Genomic DNA, 15,624 nt, shown 5'->3' on the forward strand with positions numbered 1-15,624 from the left:
CTCCCACCTCCTTGTCAGAGATCCTGCTTTTCCTGTCCTTTTAGTCTCTAAACCACAGAGAAGAACCCATTCCTGTAACCCCTAGGGCACAGCATCCTTCTGAAGGCACGAAGGAAGCGAGTTCGTGCAATCTCTATGTGTGAATGACCCGTGACATTTTAAAACAAGGTTAAATCTTCTGAGATGACCTGCAGCTGAGTGGGGTGGGCAGCAGGCTCTGGGCTCTGCTGGGAGCAGAGTCACAGAGGCGGCGATTTGCTTTGGATCGTCCAGTCACTCAGGCCAGTTGGAGCGCACCCTGGGTTGAATTGTGCCCCCTGAGAAGTACTCCACTCTCTGTGACTGTGACCTTAATTGGAAGTAACACCTTTAATTACATAAGGGAGAGGAGGTTAGACTGAATGGTAGTGGGCCCTAAATCCAATAATGTGTGGTGTCTTTATGGGGGGGGGGGCAATAAAGAGGGGGCGTGGCATACACTGGTCGGGTTGGGGGTCGGGGAGCACACAGCTGTGAGCTGGAGATTGCCGGGATTGGTGGAAGTGTACACAAGAGAACATCTTGATTTTCGATTCCGGAGCTCCGGACCTGTAGGAAGCTATCAGAGGTTAAAGGTCAGAGGCAGCCCAGCAGTCGGCGTCTTGACCAATGCCCCCTACCCTTTCTCCTGCAATTTCAACGCAAAAGCCCAGGGAACTAGGTCCCCACCTGGCATTCTCTGCACAATTGTCCCGGTTTGCCTGGCTTTCGGTATGTTTCAAGGGATCCGACTCTCTCTTCTGGCCTCTGCAGGTACTCGCATGTGCACCGATGTATGCAAAAACGCTTGGTCAAGTAAAGTAAGTAAATAAATGATTAGTTTTTAGAAGTTTTTTTGCAGCCAACAATGAGAATCGCTCTCCCTAGTTTGGAAGTGTGCAAACCAGAGGTCCTCACACACAACCGCCACCTCTTTTCAGACATCACCAATCAATGGCAGATGCCCAGTCTGTGTGACTCAGGCTCCTCCTGGATGCCAAGCAGCTCTGGGTGGCAAGGTGCTGTACCCACTCCTCAACAGCGTCTGACGTGTCCCACCGGACTCTAATGAGACCAGAGCAAGGCAAGCAAGCCAAATCTGGTGGGTGGTGTCAGCAGGCTCATCCATTCTAGGAACCTAGAGGGGCACACACTCAGATGCACATAAACTGGGGTCAGCAGGACACACTATACCTGCCTCACAAACTGGGCCTCCAGGCATCCACTAGCCTGAGACTTTCTTCCCTCTGAAGAAGACAGATATAGACATGTCAGAAAGGGTTCCAAGGAACCTTCCTATGAACAATCTAGCTGTAACTGATTAAAGCAATCCTTATTCGACCATTCGGCTACTGAAAATACACTGACTGTGCACACTAACAGTACATTTAAACCAACATTCACATACAATTCAAGGAAAATAAAGGAGATGAGAGTATTTAAACTCCATGCTCCTTGGTAGCTGAGAGCACTACAGTTGCTAAAGATGGGCCCCTACTCCCACCTTGCTCCCCTAGGGACCTTGAATGGACCATGTGGGCAGCAGAAGCCACCAATCCTGAGTCCTAACTCAGAAGAGCAGGCAGGCTGCGCAGCAGAGGCTCCGCAGTTCTGCCTGATGGACAGGACTATAGGTATGTGCCCTGAGAAGTGGCTTCTGGGAAGGAAAAGGTTATTACCTCCTTATGGATAATAATCCCTCCCACCTTCCTTTGGGCTTCGTGGAAGGCTAAGCCTCCCTCCACCTAGGGCCTGACAAGGAACTGAGGATACCCCATCCTGCTGCCTTTTCATATGAGAGATTTAAATTCCTTGAAAACAGTAAAGCTGCTGTTTACACTTATAGTGTTGCCAAGGAAACCACAGGTGGGGCCCCAAGGCTTAAATAGCCCTAAGCTATTGGAGGGTTCAGAATCGCCTACCAGACCCTCAGAAGTAATTGAATGGTGGAGGAGGGGGAAATTTGGGGGGTATTCATACGTGCAAATTGGAATTTTCTCAGGCCATTTTGATGGACAACCAGGTTTCAGAAGCATCAAGCCCAAAGCCTGCCTAAATGACTGCTTAGTTTGTGCTGAAGATTAAAGGTTAGTTTGACCTATGAACTTTGACCTTTACATAAACTAGTAGAATCCCACATGGAATTTCTTTTCTTGACTACTGTGAGATTCACCCTAAGTGTGCCTTAGGTTTTAGTTCAGAGGTTGGCAAGCCGTTGGTTTTTGTTTTGTTTTGTTTTGTTTTTTGTTTTTTGTTTTTTGTTTTTGTTTTATAAAAGGTCAGAAAGCAAATGCTTGGAAGGCTGTCTGTCAGAACTGATGCGGCCTTCTTCTAGAAACCTTTCAACACACACACACATCATATCACATTGAAGGCTAGATGAAACCAGTTCCTCTTGTTGAGGAACTCTGTCCTCCGACAAAATAGCCACCATGGCCGTTAGGTCATCTGTGCCTTATTGCCAGCCTCCGTCACTCTCAGGCTTGGTGAGTGTTGAGCCTTGTTTCATGTCGCTCCCTCATCGGAGGGAGAGAGGAAAGTATTAGACCCTCACCTGAAATTCCAGTCGCCCCATCAGTATACCACGTTGTCCTAATTGCAGGTGGCCTTGGAGTCTCGAAGGGACTTGGAGAAGTTAACTCGAAGGGGCTCCATCTTCATGGCTATGGGAAGCCATCTTCCACGCTGAATAGGGACTTTCCAGTGTGGCAGCTTTGTAAGAACACTCCCAGGTCACCCTAGGTGACCTTTGGTGGCTTCAGGCTTTGTTTTGTTGTTGAGATTGCGTGAGGAGGGACTAGACATTGTTTACATCTCTCCAGGGGAGGGATTCTCCAAACACAGGTCATAGTGTGGCCCCTCCCTCGAAGCGATTTTATTATTCACGGTATATTTCTATTCTAAGAATGTACAAACTTGTCTCTCTGTTCCAGCTGAAGGGCGTGGGAGTGGTGTGTGCATTTGGTGATCCAGAAAACCAACCGTACAGTGAGCAGTAGTGAGCTCATCTGGCTCATGTGTGTTTGGGGTACATTCCTAGGGCTGTCAGTGCTGGGTGGCAGGGTCCTGGGAGTCCTCATATTTCTAGAGTTCTAGACTGACTGTAGCCGTTCACACAATAAGATGAGAAGTTTGCAGCTGCTTCCGACTTATGTGTTAGCTCACTGTGGTCTCATTCACCCTTCTGCCCCGTGAATAACATCAAGGCCATGTGCATTTACACCTGTCTGTTGGTTACTCAATACATTCTTGTTGAAAAACATATTTATTATATGCCCGTGGATATTTTATCTGCATATATATCTGTGCCCAAGGAGAGCAGAAGAGGGTATTGGATCCCCTGGGATAGGAATGACAGAAGGTTATAAGCTGCATTTCAGTGCGGGGGGGGGGGGGGGGGGGTGGGTGGGGGGGATGGGGGGGAATTCAACCCAGGTCCTCTGAAAGATCTGCCAGTATTCTTAACCACTGAGCCATCTTTGCAGCCCAGAAACCCCATTCTTTAACAAATCACGTCCATTGTGTGGAGTTATCCTTTCTCTCTCATTCAATTCGTGTTGGGCTCGGTAGCTCACCATGAATGTGACCTAGGAAGGAGGAGTGAGTGAGAATTAGGGAACAGGTATCCTAAGTGAAGAATGATGAACACGGGTGGCCCTGGGGGAGACTCGGACCCAGGCCGCCCTTCTATCCCCTCTAACCTGCTTCCCTGAGGTGGGCCAGAGCACAGGCTCCACGTGTCTGTCCCAAGGCAAAAGCTATCAATCCTTGGCTCACTCGAATGCCATAGGCCCGGGTGCTATCAAGCCTGGCACATCTTCAAATCTTGAAACTGTGAAAAGCAGAAAACATCATTATTTTATGCTCAGAATGAAAAGGCCGTATTAGAGAGAAAGTCATGAAATTTCCATTAATTTCAAAGCTTGTGGGGAGGACTGCCAGGGACCCTGAGCGCTTTCCTCCTATCATTGCGAAGCCCCTCAGGGGACCAGGCTGACTTTATTTGTTCTCACAGGAGGATCTTGATGAGCAAACTGTCAAAGCTTTGCCTTGGCATTACTGAAACAGGGGTTGGAACATAACCCTTCCATGGTCCACAGTGCACTGCTTATGTGTAACACAACAGTTACATATGGCGTGGCTCTTCTGTGTGTGTTTTGACATTAGTGCTGGTGTCCTTCCTCCATCTCCCTCCTCCTCCTTCCCCTCCTCCCCTCCCCCTCCCCCTTCCCTTCCCCCTTCTCCATCATCATCATCACCACCTTCCTTCTCTTCCTTTGTCTTCCTCTCTTCTTCTCTGTCCATCTCCCTCCTCCTCCTTCCCCTCCTCCCCTCCCCCTCCCCCTTCCCTTCCCCCTTCTCCATCATCATCATCACCACCTTCCTTCTCTTCCTTTGTCTTCCTCTCTTCTTCTCTGTCCATCTCCCTCCTCCTCCTCCCTTCCTCCCTCCCTCTTCCCCTCCACTGTCATCTCCCTCCTTCTCCTCCTCCTCCTCCTCTTTTATCCCCCTTATTTTCCTACCTTACACCTCATCTTCCTCCTTCATCTTTGTACTGTCTGGTTTTGTGTGTCAACTTGACACAAGCTATAGTTATCAGAGAGGAAGGAACTCTCTCCATGAGATGCAGCCGTAAAGGTATTTTCTCAGTTAGCGATTGATGAGGGAGGGCCCAGACCATGGTGGGCGGTGTCATCCCTGGGATGATAGATTTGGGTTTTATAAGGAAGCAGGCTGAGTAAGCCATGGGAAGCAAGCCAGTAAGCAGCACCCCTCCGTGGCCTCTGCATCAGCTCCTGCCTCCAGTTTCCTGCCTTGTTTGAGTTCCTGTCCTGATTTCCTTCAGTGATAAACAGCGACATGGAAGTGTACGCTGAATAAACCCTTTCCTCCCCAACTTGCTTCTTGGTCATGATGTTTGTGCAGGAATAGAAACCCTGACTAAGACACTCCTCCTTTCTTCTCTTCCCTTCTCTTCATCCTCTTCTTCCTTCTCCTTTACCTCCTAACTTCTCTTCCTCCTGTTCTCAAATCATCTGGGTGCTGCCCCCACTGCCCCCTTGCTCTCTCTCTACCTTCTGGCTTGCACAAGACAAGCATCTTGCTGGGTCACCCTGTCCTGAGCACCACAGGAAACTGGGACTCCTGGAGACAAGTGACCTCTTTCTGGAAGATGCTGGCACACACTTAGGTGTCCCTTAAGGCAGACTGTGCTTTGTGGGATGGGAAAACAATGGGTGGGAAGCCATCTCCATGTCCTGTGGTGTCTGTGCATCCTCTCAGTGTGCCTGTGTTCATCCTCTCTCTTTGAACAAGGACCACAGTCATGTTGAACTAGAACCACCCCCTTCCCTTGTATGACCTCATCTTAACTGATTACATTGACCACTGGCCCTATTTCCAAATAAGGCAATATTTACAGGTAAACATGTGTGTGGGGGGGCATAATTCAAGTTGTCAAGGAAGAGTCCTCCACAAGTTCTTAATAAAGATATCCCTATGGAGACAGAAGAAAATGATAGGAGTCAAGAGATGTCACCTTCTGTTTGCTACCTTAACTTCAGTTGGCAAAGCCCACCATTTTTCATGCCTTCCTGTGTTCAGTGGGATCCAGCCATACCCGTGTCTTCAGATTGGGGCTCTGGATAATAATATTTCAGTTAGGACACTGAAGCAAACCTATGTCAGGGGTCCATGAACAGTGACGATAAGGAGTATGACTGGGTTTCCTCTTTCTTGTGGGGAGTTAACACTGACCAGAGGGAGCCAAGCCCCCTCAGTGAGAGGGTCCTCTTAGCAATTCCCTCAGAATTGGAACATTCGGGAGGGAAGCTCATGAGATTCCAGACGTAAAATAAAACCTTTGAGTTGGGATTGCTGAGCTGCACAGGACTTACAAGGCCCACCTCAAGGTTATGGAAGCAGCAGATAATTGCTCGGGGACAGAACTTTGTCGGGGGCTTCCTGGCGGCAACTCAGATCTTGGATGCAGCTTTTGTTAGTTGTCACCTATGCTTGTGTGGGCTTATGGATGACACAGGCTGTTGGAATAATGTTGATATGCACTGTGTGAAGATGTGTCTCTGTCCTTCCTTGCCTGCTTAAGGCACCTTTTGAGTGGTTAAAATAAAAAACCCATGGCCTATAGCAAAAGGGAGGATAGTAAGGTGGGACATCCAGCAGAGAGAGGAACACTGGGAAAGAGAAAGGCCAAAATTCACCATGGAGATACGGAGAAAATGGGATATATAGGAACAACTATGTAACAGACCTTAGATTAGTAAAAAGGGATAATTGAGTTATGAGCTAGGTGGGAACAAATCTAGCTTAAAGCCAAAAGCTATTAAATAAATATTAGTTTCTGTGTCATTATTCAGGAACTGGGACTGGCATAGAAAGCTCATGCTTTTACAACAGGAGCCTTTGAGTTGTCCATGACCTTGTAAGTCACCCAAGGGAAGTCACTGCTTGCCAAGGTTGACTTTGGTGGTTTCCCAAGCTTGGTTTTTCATTGGATCCCCATCTGGACTGAGTGGATGTCTGTTCATTTCTCCCCCGGAGAAGTCTCATAGGGCAGGTATGAGGAAAAATTTGTTAATCTGGTTGTTCCTAGGGCTTGGGGATGGAGAAACATGGAGTGGCCTTAGGGTTGGAGTACTGGAAGGACATCAGTACAACCTAGAGCTTTGCCCCAAATAAAATGTAGCCTGGGGCCAGAACGATGCTGGATCAATGATGTGGGTGTTGTTACGCACTGTATAATACTTGTAAATTAATTGAATTTTCTGGCCACAATATCCTCAATTGAATTCTTTGCAGGACAGAGTGGGAGAGAGTCTGAAGTGCCCACGTAGTTCCTGGCACACAATGGCACAGTGGGAGGTTTACTGAGTCAGACCACAAAGGTTATGAGTTTACCCATCTCCCAGTAGATGGTCTAGGGTGCTCACAATGGTCCTTGAGTGGAAAGGGAGGGCAGGACTGTGGGTGGATCAGAAAGTGACATACAATAGAGCATGGTTAGGACATTGTCTACCTCCCAGGCATGGCTCATCAGCACGATTTCAGGTAGAGAAACGAAAATGGGATTTCCCCATGAGCAAGACGGAACAAACAATTCAAACGTTCAAGAAGCACACAGATCTCTTGATCCTAAGAGCATTGAGACTAGACCTTTTTTTTTTCTATTTTCTTAAATTTTATTTTTATTTTATGTATGTATGTATGTGCGTATACGTATACATGTGCACGTGTGTATAGGTTTTGCCTGCATATATGTCTGAATGAGAGTTACAGTCGTGAGCTGCCATTGCGTGGTTGCTGGGAATTGAACCCAGGTTCTCTGGAAGAGCAGCCAGTGTTCACTCGTAACTGACAAGCCATCTCTGCAGCCTAGAGACTAAGTCTTCTCCTGAGGGTGACAGATGAGGAAGCTGGAAAACATGGCCTGCCCCCGTAGGAAGTCACCAGAAAGACATGCAGCCTCTCTTTGTGACTGACGGTTGTCTTGAGTTAAAGGGATCACAGGTAGAAAAGGTTTAAGAAGGATCCCCAAAGGGGTTGGGCAGAAGTGACCAAGGCAGAAGTGGTAAAGGCCTCGTCTATGATCATTTCAGTGGTATCAACAATGGGTTCAAGAACCGAGGAGAAGGCAACCATCTGTGTGCAAAAGAAAGTCCAGTCAGACATGAGAGAGAGAGCAGAGAGGGATCTAGAAGCCCAGGGGGCCACAGAGGGAGAGGTCTAACGAGAGCAGCTGACTTGGACAGACCACAGGTTCCATCCCCAGGGTACATGCTGTGAGATACAAGGTACTGACAGGGGAACCTCTGCACACTTGTGGGACAGGTGGTCTGGTCTATACAGTGGCCAGGAAAGTCAAGAGTTATCAGCCTGAAGGTGTCCTCTGGCTGGCACACAGGCACTGTGGCAGAAACATGCCTGTACTCACACATGTGAATCCAGACAGGCACATACACACATAAGCCCACTTACACAGAGATAAAGCTTGAATACGCACATGCACATACACACGCGTGCACACTCATACGCACAGAGAAGTGAGGTTTCCTTCACAGTCTGGTTCTCTTGTGGGTCATCCTTATTGAAAATACAGGAGAATGTTTAATTCTTTCTCACCTTAAAAACAAGTTTAAGTGTTTGGTTGGTCATCTATATTCCCTAAGGTATGAGTAATTTGTTTTTATTTCGTGATACTATTTTAAATTTAAATGTCGTTTTGTGTTTTGATTCATTGCCTGCACTTTTAATGTTAATTGCCACATCCCTGTCAGTAAACCCATTCACTCAGGGGCTCCCTCCCTCCCACAGACATCAGACATCAGTCTGAGCCTCCCCAGACCTCCTCATTCCTCATTTAGGCCCCTAAGCACCTTGCTAAGTCTCACTGACCTTTCTCCCTCTTTGCCTGTGTCTCTTTCTGTGACTCTGTGTCTCCCTCTCACGCTCTGTCCCCCCCTCCCCTCCCCCTCCCTCACATATCTCCAATTTCTGGCTCCCACTACCATGGATGCGGTCCATAGTCTGACACGGCATATACAAAACTCTCTTGGAATAAAAGAACACTAAGGACAAAATCTTACTAACATCAAGCTAAAGGCTTTTGTTGTTGATTTTAGATTTTTAAAAAATATTTATTTATTTATTTATCTATCTATCTATCTATCTATCTACTTATTTATTTATTTATTTATTTATTTAATGTACACTAGCTGTCTTCAGACACAGCAGAAGAGGGCATCAGATCCCATTACAGATGGTTGTGAGACACCACATGGTTGCTGGGAATTGAACTCAGGACCTCTGGAAGAGCCAGCTCTCCCGTCCTGGCTTTATTGATTTCATTTATTTTAATTGTTTAAGGATTTGTTTCTTCCTATGTGTATGAGTGTTTTGTTTGCATGTGTGCTTGTGCTGAGTGTGCATCACGGTCATTCCTGGTGCCCGTGGAAATCAAAAGAAGGGGTCACATCCCCTGGAGTGGGAATTACAGACCGCTGGGAGCCAGCACAAGGACACCTGGAATCAACAGCCGGTCCTCTGCAAAGTCTTCTTTCTTAACCGCTGAACTACATCTCTGGCCTCCTGCTTTTTAGCTTTCAATTACATGTGTGTGCACACTCGTGCCCATGAAGACAGACATCCGTAGACTCCAGAAGAAGGGCACCAGATCCCCTCAGAGCTGGGGTTACTGAAGAATTTTGAGTTGCCTTCCTGGGTGCTGGGACCAGAGCTTGGTTCTCTGCAAAATCAGTGCTTGCTGAGCTCCTGACCCACTCTCCAGCTTCAAGACATTTTATTTTATTTTTGTATCAAGTGCTAGATACAGAGACTCAAAAGAACGGAGTTTTAGAACCAGCAGAATCCTCTAGCTGTTCAGCCACCATGATCTGCACCTAAGGCTTACTTATGCCAATTTGAGTGTAATTATAAGGAGTTGCTTTTAAAAATTTTTTTACATATAATTATATAATTTAAATACTTAATTACATAATTTATTACTACTTATCAATTGCTAATTTTAAATAATTATAAATAATTTCACATAATTATATAAAATATTTGCATGGTTCAGAGTCATATCCACGACCTGGGTGCACCGTGGGAAGACGAGCTTCTATCCCTGTCCCTTGCACTCTGCTCCCTTCCTCCTTCTGACCAGGTGGCTCATGGACAGGTGGTGTAAAGATTGGGAGTCCAAGATCAAGGTCTGGCAGATGTGCCTGGGGTGACCCTGGCCCGTGCTTTGTAGTCTGTGTCTTCTCTTGTAGAAAATATATGAGGTCTCCTGGGTCTCACCATATCCCAAAGTTCCCCTCCCAATCTCCACCCTTTGAGGATAGAGTTTCAATATATAAACCTGGAAGAGATAGTCATTCAGGTCATAACAGGCATACACACACACACACACACACACACACACACACACACACACGTCCCCTATCAAAGCTCATCTTAGCCAAAAGGCCGGAACGTGTTACCTCTGCTTGGATGGTATCACACTACATTGCTTTTTCTGGGATCTACATTTTATCTGGCCATCCTGGAACCACTTGGCTGTGTCGTGTGGGTGTGCACTGGTATACTCCATCACACCCCACCCCACCCCATCCCACCCCACATGCCTGCTCTTGGTAGCATCTGAACTGTTTCTAGACCGTTGTTAAAGCCATTTCAAACCCATTACAGTGTGCTAGGTAGATGACTCTGTCAGTAAAGTGCCTTCCCTGCACTTTGAGCATAAGGACCCAAGTTCAAATCCCCCGAATCTATGTGAAAACGATGGAATGGTGGTCCACACCTCCAATTTCACACACACACACACACACACACACACACACACTCCAAACAACAACAAAGGTCACCCTACAATGATTATTAACCTTGTGACCCCTCTTCCTTTTTGTGTGATTTTTTTTTTTAGCCCATTCATCTTTAGAATACGTCCTTAGATGTAGAATTGCTGGGTTAAAGGATAAATGCACGGGCCATTGTTTTCATTAAGGATGTTCAATTCATAGTCTATCTTCCTAACCCATTGCATCCCACCCTAGCTGTGTGCAGCAGTATTCACTTCACAGGCTCACCTCAGAGAATGGCATCTTCCCCTTGGCCATTTCACCAGCCAGCTACACCAGTGTCCCATTAGTGACCCATGCTAGCAGCCTCTGCTCTGAGCAAGGCCAGGCTTGTTGGCCATTTACCCTTTAGAACCATAGAATCTCCATATTTAAGGAGTGTGCTAGGTGCTCTGTAGTCTTCGAAGCCTCTTTTAGCAGAAAGTGACATCATGTTCCTGCTGACACTTTCAACTCAAATGTAAGACAATAGAGTAATTAACTAATGAACAAAAATAAAGGCAAGGACCAGAGAGATGGCTCAGTGGTTAAGCTTTCTGGCTGTTCTTCCAGAGGGCCAGGTTTTAACTCCCATCACCCACATGACAGCTCACAACCATCTGTAACTCCAGTTCTAGGGGACCTGATGCCCTCTTCTGGCCCCTAAGGGCACTGCATGTATGTGGTCGACAGACACAGGCAAAATACTCATACCCATAAAATAAGTATCTTAAAATAAAAGATAAAGACAAAGAGTTAACAGGATTTTCTTTGGTTCAGCCTATAAAGAAGCTTGCCTGTAGGACTCTGAGAAGGCTCAGTGGATAACAGTGCTTGTCACCAAGGCTGATGAGCTGAGTTTGATCCCTGGAACCCAGGGGATGGAAGAAGTCAAGTTGTCCTCTGGCCATGGACACACACACTCACACACACACACACACACACACACACACACACACACACACACACACACGGTGCTTTCTGCTTCCTTAGGATGCACCCTGTTAGAATGTCCAATCATAGCTGTGCACACACATTAGTTAACACAAGGGCTTTCTTCTCATGGACTCATACAATCCTTTCCTTTGGTTTTCAATTTTCAGAATTTGTGTTCCCTCTTCTTAATTTAATATTACAATTTTTAAAAAACCATTTTAATTGGTCTGTGGATATGCCTATTTGTGACTCTGGGTACACATATGCCCCAGCATATGTGGAGGTTGGAAGACAATCTCATCTTGTTAAACACAAGAGCTCTTGCTTCATCCTTGGGTGCTCAAGGCCAGCTAGCCTGCCAACTTCTGGGACTTCTCCTGTCTCCACTTCCCATCTCTCTGGAGCTGGGGTTACAGGTGGTTGTAAACTGCCTATCGTGGGTGCTTGGAAACCATGCTTTTGTCCTCTGCAAGAGCAGTGAGCATTCTTCGCCACGAAGCCATCTTTCCAGTTCCCATCTTTGTTGTTGCATAATCACATGCACCGGCATCCAAGGGCAAAATTGTATGAGGCTGATGTTTATGTAAGCCCAAATCGTGCCCTTCCCTCTATCCATCGCCCACAAGACACGGTCTAGGCTTTCCTTATATCCCACTATGTTATTGTCCTGATGCAAGGATCCTTGAGAATGAGTCCCAGTCCACGTCTTTGGGGGCGTCTCTGTTTTTCAGTCCTTCCTTGCAAGGCCCTGGCATCTCCCTACAGCCAGTCAAACCTCCGTGAAGCCCAAGTTGCCACCAGCAGTGTGGGAGATTGCCTGCTTCTGAGATTCAAGAGTGAGCAATCAGAATTTCAGATTCGTTTTTAATTTGACAAGTGGCAATTTTAATTAGTATCTCTCATTTTATAAAGGAAGCTGAGCACCCTGCAATAGGATTCAGAGCCATTTGCTTGCCTCCCTCTGTGAATCATGATAATATCAGTTGCTTGCCTTTCTCCCCCACCCCTTCTTTGATTCGATTAATAGTTTAGCATTCTCTGTGAGGGATAGAATGTACTCCAGGCCCATCTGTGCCAGCTACGTGGATAAAGCTGAGTTCATTGCTGTTGCCGAGCAGCCACGGACACCACTTTGACTTGTTTATTCATTAAGTGATGGGAGGTCAATTCCATTTAATTTGTAACATTTACAAATATCTTGTCTACAAACTGTGTGTGTATGTGCATGCATGTACACACACACACACACACACACACACACACACACTCACTTCTTTGGGATAAACCCTAGGAACACAATATTGGGCCTATGGTCTGTGTGTTTTCAACTTTGTAAAGCTTCCAAGTTCACTGTTGCACAGCCAGGCTACAAGCCTGCTACATGTTTTTTTTTTTTTTTTTTTTTTTTTAGAATTAAAAATGCATAAACTTATGTTTCAGTTCCAAACGTAAGTACATATGTGTTAGAGCTAAACTTCCAGCATAAGCTAAAAGCCCCATCTCCATCTTAAACACATTTAAGGATTGCAGAGTGGCCCCATACCTAAAGCATGAGAGAGCTGCTGAGTAGCTGGGGATTGGGCCTGACTTCCAGCTGCCACGAGGGGGACTTAACACTCCTTTCCCCTTCTTAAGTTGAACAAAGTTCACATTGCAGCAAACCAACTTCCGAACACTTCTGAGGACCCCTAAGTTGCAAATACTAAGTGGGTGGTTCGCGACTTTGGGACTCTCCAGCTGGACGCCGCCTGCCCCAGGATCCTGTTAGTCACTAAGTTGCTCTTATTGTTTATGCTGCTGCCCACCCTTTCCATCAACAACAAAAGGCAAAAATAAAAAATTCCCATCGGATCCTCCATGCTTATCAACTCTGAACATGTGAACTCAGGCACCAGGGGCTTACGCCCTCCAATTTCTCTGAGGAAAGGGGCCCTAATTGCTCTCAGGAATGCAGGGTAGCCCCAGTGGCTCAGGCCACAGTGCTTACCCCAAAGCACTTCCGGCAGCCACTCAAAAGGCATGAAGACAGGCCACGCTGCCTACAGAGGACAGGCCTTAAGCTAGGATACAATGGTGCTGTCCAGCTGTGAGCACAGGATCTCCCTGGCATCTTTGCAGATGAAGCAGGAACCCGGTTCAGCACAGGTGAACCACCGCAGCGTGAGTGTGCACACCGTATGAAGTCACTGGCATGGGGAGACATCAGGAAATGGACTTGAGTTCTCCTCAAACCCTCGGGGGCCAGGTTAAGCTCCTGTTTCCTTAGAGCTACTTGGATGGCCATGCAAGATTGACCACAAAGCCAGAGATGGCTAGTCTAGAGTAAGAAACTAGGAAGAGAGTCTGAGCACAGAATGGACCAGGCAGAGGCAGCTCCCACCTTGACCTGTTAATGTCCTGGTTGGACACAGAGGGCTCTGAGCTCTTAGCTTAGTGTGTTGGTCCTCACTAGTCTCCGGCTTGGTTGGCACTGGGGTCTTATGAAGTTGGGTAACAGAGGTCGGACATTGTTCACCTAGAATATTTGAAATTCTAAAATACGTTTGCACTTTCAAAATGAGCGTCCTGTAACAAGGACTCTTTAAGTAGCAAAGCCTCAGGCCTTCTGCAAGATGAAAGCAGTCTTCTACGATACAGGCCACCGTGCGCCATCTGCCGGGCGACTGGTAGAAGGCACCCGTAACAAATTTTCTGAATCTCAGCTGCAGACTTGGCAGTGGCCGCTAGAGGGAACCGTAGTCCCCTGTCTCCCAAAGTGACGTCATAGTATTTGAGTTGTTTATCTAATAGGCCAAATTTTAGAAATAGATGCAAGTACTCGTCCGTTAAAAAGAGTGGCGTGATTGTTATGTAATTTGATAGAACTTGCACACCTTACCGTTAACGCAATGGGTACAAGCCAGACATAGTGATGCGTGATTCCAATCCCAGCTTCCCAGGGAGAGAGGCTGTGAGGTGAAAAGCAGCCTGTTAGACTTAGCAAATTTCAGGCCAGCCAGGGCTACATAGTGGGACACTGTCTCAAAGCAAATAAGATCAGCTTAGTCACAACCATGTTCATCTTTTAAAGTTTAGTTTCTGTAATCTTTTTGCAGCATACTTCCGTCTTCTCCCATCATCGCCCCCAGTCTCCGCTATGCAAGTCTTTCTCTTAACCATGCAAAGTGCATTCTTATCCAAAAACAGTTTCCTTTTCTTCAATCTTCTTTAACCAAAACTCTATACCATACCCGTCTATCTCATACCTACAACATCTCTCTCTCTCTCTCTCTCTCTCATTTCTGCCAAGAGTTCCTATAATTATTAATGTTGGTGCATAGTTCAGAAACATTTTAATAAGATAATTTAAAAGTTAAACCCCAGGAGGCTGTACCTAAAACTCAGAAACTGTATATGACATGTTAAATATCTAACAGTTATGAACAGAAACACAAACTACATCAACAGTCTTGCATCTTCTTAACCAATTTATTTGCTAAAGATGTAAGTCATTATAACAGGCACTTAAAGATAATTTTTTTGTTCATCCAGATATGTTAAGTCCCAGCACTTGAGGGGCAGAGACAGTTGGATCTCTGCGAGTTTGGGGCCAGCCTGATCTACCTAGTGAGTTTCAGGATAGCCAGAGCTACATAGTGATATCCTGTGCAAAAAATAAAAGATAAAAATACAAAATAAAAAATTGAGACAAGGGGCTCTCTTTGTAGCCCAGGTTACCCAGGCTATGCTGAAACCTCATCTGTGGACCAGGTTGGCCTTAAACTCAGAGACCCACCTGCCTCCTCCCAAGTATGAGAACTAAAAGGGGTTAGCTGTTATTCTGGATTACAAGGAGCCAAAGCAGGGAAACGTTGGGCATTTTTTACTTTATTCCTTTTGAACCACCTGTTCACCGGTATGTGAATTATTTAACAAGTATTTTGCCTCAACTATTTTATATTTCTTTAGAACTAAAAACAGAGATGAACGATTGTCCCATGTATATTATTAACACATTAAGGTAATCTGTAAACCTGAAGAAGTCTGCAAGCCTTCAAGTGGTTTTTAAAATGATTTTTTAAAGAGATGGTACTGGCAAAAACAATCCTTAAAACAGCTAAAGTGCATGTGTCTTCATATATGTTCACACACACACACACACAACATATGTAGTTCACACACACACACACACACACACAACATACATAGTTCACACACACACACAACATACGTAGTTCACACACACACACAACATACGTAGTTCACACACACACAACATATGTAGTTCACACACACACACAACATATGTAGTTCACACACACACACAACATAC

The sequence above is a fragment of the Mus caroli genome, chromosome 2 (assembly GCF_900094665.2).
Source record: "Mus caroli chromosome 2, CAROLI_EIJ_v1.1, whole genome shotgun sequence".
NCBI classification, from domain to species: domain Eukaryota; kingdom Metazoa; phylum Chordata; class Mammalia; order Rodentia; family Muridae; genus Mus; species Mus caroli.